Source organism: Phyllostomus discolor, chromosome 5 (assembly GCF_004126475.2).
Source record: "Phyllostomus discolor isolate MPI-MPIP mPhyDis1 chromosome 5, mPhyDis1.pri.v3, whole genome shotgun sequence".
Taxonomy (NCBI): Eukaryota; Metazoa; Chordata; class Mammalia; order Chiroptera; family Phyllostomidae; genus Phyllostomus; species Phyllostomus discolor.
Window position 1 is genome coordinate 2,195,992 of NC_040907.2, and position 6,040 is coordinate 2,202,031.

Consider the following 6,040-nt stretch of genomic DNA (forward strand, 5'->3'; position numbering starts at 1 on the left):
TTCCCTCTCCTCACGGTCCGGGCTCTGGCCGGTGATGGGCGTAAGGACATCAAACGTGCCCTAAAGCACTGCCAGTCCAACCGCAGGGCGTTGGGGTGCCTTGGCTGGGGTCCGGGGAGAGGCGGCTGCCTCTGCTGTGTCCCTGAGGCCAGGCGTGCCCTGTGCCATGCCCTCCTGCAGCCGGGTGCCGGGCAGAGCACGGAGGGAGTGGAAGGAGCGCCCGCCCGAGCGAGACCTCCCAGTGTCAGCTTCTGGAAATACGGGGGTGGCGATGGCCAACTCGGGGCCCTGCACTCCCTGCCGTAGCCCTTCTGCCAGCCTCATAAACAAACCCCTGTCAGCTCGAGGGACACGGTGCTGAAGCCGTGGCCCTGGTTCCGACAGCCACGGAAGACCACGCTCATGGGGCAGCCCCACAAGGAGTCCCCTGAGCCGGATGTGTCCTGCCCGGGGGTGGCCCCTCGCCCCTCACTGGGCACCTCAGCGCCAAGCTCTTCCGTGCGGTCCCGACTTCTCGGTCCCCGCCCCCCCTTTCCTCGAGGGCCAAAGCAGCGGTCCCCCACTGTGGCTTCCTCTTGGGGTTCCATGTTATGCTGCTTGCTCAGCTGAAACGGCCCTTCTCCCAGGAAAGAGGGGGCAGACTCTCTAAGGGACACCTCAGCTCTCGCCTCTCCTCCTTCAGGGTGCTCTTGGTGGCAGCCCTCGCCGCTCGGGCTCGCACCCTGAGGCGGGTCCTCCCGCCCTGCCCCGCCCCGTGGCCCCACAGCGCTGGGTCACATCTGCAGCGCTGGGTCACGTCTGCAGATGTCTGGCACAGCAGGACCGGAGGTGGAGGCAGTGGCCACAGGCGGCATCCACTGAGCACCTGCTACACACCTGGACACAGTCGGCCTTGGCTCTGGCCTGAATGGCCAGAGCAAGAGGAGGCCCCGTCGTCTTTTTCTCTTTTTGGATAGGTTTCTGAAGTCATACACTAAACAGTGGCTGTCACTTATGGTGCCAGTAGTGTGGGGTGTCTGGAGCGCAGCACGCCACCCCACGTCTTTGAGAACATCCCCTCAGGGAGAGGACGGTGCGTCGTCATCAACGGATTGTCTGTTGCTGCGTAAGAAACCACCCAGAACCTGGCGGCTGAGAACAACGCAGCGTCTGACTTTGTATTCCCAACTCCTCTCTGCGTCGACTGGGCTCAGGGGGGCGGTTCTCCCTGGAGGTCGCTCACCTGGTGGCAGTCAGACGGTGGCTGGGGCCACTCCGAGGGTCCTCAGAGGTTCCATCACTCGTGTGCCTGCAGCCGGAGCCAGACAGAGTCACCCTGGATCTCCCCCCCCCCCCCACTCCCCGTGTGTGGTCCTCCTCCCAGCTGCAGTCTCCTCACTCGGAATGGCACTGATAAAACGAACCACCCCGCGGGACTGCCGTTCAACTCCAACGAGCAGGTGCGCGCTCGACAGGCAGCGGCTGCCGCGGTGACAGCTGTGAGCGCCTCCGGGAGGCCTGGCAGCTGCAGGAGGTCGGGCGCTCAGCAGCTCCCACCGGAGCGGCGGGCGACGCTGCCCACACAGGCTCCCGGGGAAGACGGAGGCCTGTGGGCGGAAGCGATGTGGCAGAAGAAGGTTCTGGGGCCATTCCAGAAACGGCACAGGCTGCCGGGACGAAGACGGAGCTCCCCCTACCGAGCGGGTGCGGCACAGGCCGGCCGGCCGTGTCCTCGGGAGTGGTGGCCAGGGCGCGGCGGCTCCGAGTGGACCCCGGGACGCAGCGGCTTCTGGGGCTTTTCTGGCTCTGACTTGCTGTCCGATTCTTACTCCCTTTTGTTCCCAGCGTGGGCCCGGGAACACACAAAATGAACACCACCCGGCGTCCTTTCTGCGGGCACTCGTGTATCTCTGTAACCGGTGTTTGTCCAGCAGCGCGCAACCTGCAGGCCCCGAGCTCAGCGCTGACGTCCGGCTGATGCGGCCGCAGGACCGATGCGCCGGGTCGGCGCGCCTCCTCTGGGGGCCTGGCGCGGGTGCAGCCGGCGCAGAACAGGGCCGCGGGGGCGGGGCCCGCGGGGACAGAAGCCCGGGGAGAGGCCACGGAACCTTCTCTGCGGGAGGGGAGGGGCGACGCTCCTCGGAAGGAGGGACTATTTAACGTGAGAGCTGGCGGATGAGTAGAAGTTCGGGACAAGGTGTGGGAGAGGGAGGTGGAGGGGGCCGCCGCGGCGGAGGGGGCAGAGGGGGCAATGTGGGGAGGGGGCAAGAGTGGGCTGGCCAGGAGGAGGGGGGGACCTACGGGAACACTGAGACAGTGGAGGGAGAAGCACACGGGGGTGGGAGTGGGGAGTGTGGCTCTTTACACGCCAGTGCACAGGGCGTGGAGTGCACAGGGTGTGTGTGAACACCCGTGTTGCTCATTGGAGGTGTTCTTGTGTGCATGCCGTCACCAGCCGTCTCCCCCCCACCCTGCCCTGTCTCCCATCAGAAAGGCGGCCCTGAGCCGAGGGGGGGGGGCGTTCTGAGAGGGGGTGCGGGAGACACGGAGAGAAGGAAGTAGATGTAAAAGATCTTTGAGTAATAACTGGCATGGCTTGAAATTGGAATTGATTTTTTTAAAAGGAGATGGATGATTACGTTAATGTTTAAAGATTACCCAGATTTTGAGCTGGGTGGACACCGGGGAGATGGAAGGAACAGGTGCCGATGGGAAGGGAGAGATACGGAGTTTACTGTGGAACAGGATGGCTGGGAGATAAGAGGGCAGGGCGGGCAGTGTCCTGGGGGTAATTGGAGAGGGGGGGGTGGACACCCCAGCACAGGGTGAGCCGGGTTTACTGGCTCAAGGGTCAGCGGAACGGTAAGTATCTTATGCCACCAATGTAAAGTAAATGGTGCCAGGCCTGCATGCCCGTCACAACCAACCAGGGACCCGCTCGGAACAGGAAATGCGGGAGGACCGGCACCTGGAGCTGCGGGTGGCGAGAGAAGGGACAAACGGAGCGTCGGCTCTCCCGGTGGCACTTTCCGTATGTGGCATGAGGTGGGGGAGCCCCAGGAGACAGCAGCAGGCTCCTTGGGGTGAAGGGAGAAAGAGCGGAGTTTGGGGCTACAAGGGTCACGACGGGCAGGGGCCCAGCACTGGAGAGGGAGAGTCACACAGGAGAGGGAGAAGGGCCCCAGGAGTCTGCAGGGCGGCCTCAGGGGTCTGCCGCTAACCACTGAGCAGCACGAGGAGAAACTCCACACGCTGGTAAGGAGCCAGCCAGGAGCTGAGGGGCGCACAGCTCCCCAGACCCACACGGCATTCCGGAGCTCTGAGCTCTTCTGCGCCAGAGTGCAGAGACGCCGCGCCACTCCGGAGGCCCCCCCGCCCCCGCACGGACCCCCGGGAGTCGGGCCTTCCGAGCAGGGCTCACTGCCGTGGAATCACGCCTCCTTCAGCCCGGTCCTGTAAAACTGTTTAAAACGCGTCAGATGGATCGTGTCAATGGATTGACAACAACGGCAGCCAGAACAAAGCTCAGTGCGTTCGAAAGGGTAACAGAACCCTGGCTGGCGTAGCTCAGTGGATTGAGCGTGGGCTGCGAACCAAAGTGTCGCAGGTTCGATTCCCAGTCAGGGTACACGCCTGGGTTGCAGGCCATGACCCCCAGCAACCGCACATTCATGTTTCTCTCTCTCTCTGTATCTCCCTCCCTTCCCTCTCTAAAAATAGATAAATAAGATCTTATAAAAAAAAGGGTAACAGAAAGCCGGTGCTTGACAATGTAACACCCACGATGTCCAGCATCCAAGAAGCGATTACTGGACAGGCGGGGACGAGGGATAATGTGACCAATTCCCGGGAGAAAACGCGTTTTAATAGGAGCAGACTCAGAAATCACAGAGAGGATGGACGTTCACAGCCAAGGTCTCAAGATGAGTAATTGTAAGCATGCTCAAGGAGATGGAAGGGAAATCCCAAATTAATGAGGAAAATAAAAAATAAAAATACCAAACGGAACTTCTAAAGTTGGAAAACAAAATGTCTGAAATAAAATATCCCCCTGGATCTGCTTAGTACCAGAGTAGATGCTCAAGAAGAAAGAAGAAGTGAAGTTGAAGAGACAGATGTAGAAATCATCCAATCCAAACATTTAACAAATGCCGGACAAAAAGAAACAACGTTTCAGGTGACCTGTAGGACACAGATCAGGGAGGGTGGCTTATCTGTAATTAGAGTCCCAGAAGAAGACAATGATCAGGGTCAGAAAAACAGTTGAGAAAATAATGACTGAAAAATTTTCCAATTTAATAAAACTATAACTCACAGACATTACAAGCCAAACAGACTCTTAAAAGATAAAGTTACAGGGAAGAAGAAGCATAATTGGGAGGCATAAAATAGACAGGGAGAGATCAAACATGGTGTAGGAAAAAGAAAACTCAAAAAAACATATGTACAACCTACAGACATGAACTAAGGGGGGTGTAATGCTGGATGGTTGGGGGGTGCGGGACGGAGTGGGATTAAAGGGAGAAAAATTGGGAAAACTATAATAGCATAATCAATAAAATATACTTAAAAATACTTAAAAACTTAAATTAGAAAAAAAGATAAACAAAGAAAATCACACGAAGGCACATTGTTACCACATTCCTAAAAACCAGTGATGAAGAAAACATTTTAAAAGATTCATAACAAAAAGAAGACTCCTTCAGGGGAACCAAGGTAAGGCTTACTATAAATGTCTCATCCAAAACATGCCACACAGGAGCCAATCAGATGGCGTCGCTCAAAGGAGGAGTGAAAGGCTTTGAAGGTGACCGCGGTGGCGGAGGGCACTTGTGGCTGCCGACTTGTGCTGAGAAACGGTTACGTTTTTCTGGCTGAAAGAAAATGACAGTGAGGGTAGTTCCCATCTGCACAAAGCAATGGACACCAGACATGGTAATCATGCGGTTGAATTTAAAGTAAGCCCTTTCCCCCGTGACTTTGAGTGAGACAATGTAGTGTTTAAAGGAAAAACATGGTGCGGCGTGGAGTTGTAACAAACACGGGGGTGAGGTGCAGTAGGCACAGACTTGCCGTGGTCTGTAAGCGCGCGAGAACGCCAACACGAGGGAGGGCGGGGCATGGGAGTCTGCGATGGTCCAGTCACCGTGTCCTACACGAAACGGTGCAACGTCAGGTCACCTCAGACTCTGACCGGTCAAAAGGCAGGTGGCAAGCCCTGTATCAGTCACCAGAAATTAAGACAAAGGGGTATGGCCAGAGCTGGAAATCAAGGAAGAGAGTAAAGGAGTCCCAATCTAAAGTAAGGCAGGAGAAACAGAGAAAGAAGCAAACAAAAAAAACCCCACACAAATAGAAAGATGTCAGACCTCATCTTCACCATATCGATAGTCACATGAAGTGTAGATAGTCTATAGTCTGAACGTCAAAGGCAAGCAGACGCCTCCGGACTGGGAGGACGGAAACCCGGGGCCTCCCGGCGGATGTCTCCCAAGGGTGTCCACAGGGAGGGGAAAGCCCCAGTTTGCGGCAGCGGCTGGTCTGTGCGGTGTCACCACTCCCAGTCTGACCGGCCTCGAGCTCCAACACCACATCCATCCGCCTGCCCAATTTCTGAGAAGTTGCGCTGACTTTCAGGGGCCAGCAGGACCCGGCTGCGGCGCATCCCTGATAAAAATGAAAATGAAAACAAAACAACAACGTACTCACCGACACCAGAAGCACGGTGAGTGTGAGGACCGACAGCTTAAAGTGAAAAGAAGAGATACACGGTGCTAGAAACCATTGTCAGGGAGCCTGAGTGTCTACATGCACTCCCGGCACGGTAGATGTCAGGACAAGAACTGTTACCGGGAACAAACAGGGGAGCATTCACCAAGGCAAAGAAGTGTATTTATCCAGGATGCAGAACGATTCTGAGTCTGTGAGTGCCGAATAGCCGGGCCTCACGCGCACTACGCAGACCCCGGCGGGCGGAAGGGACGAGGGTGTCTCCCCGGTCACGGCGCCGGTGTCCTCTCTGAGTGCCGGTCAGTCCCTCAGGTCAAACAGCGGGCCCGCA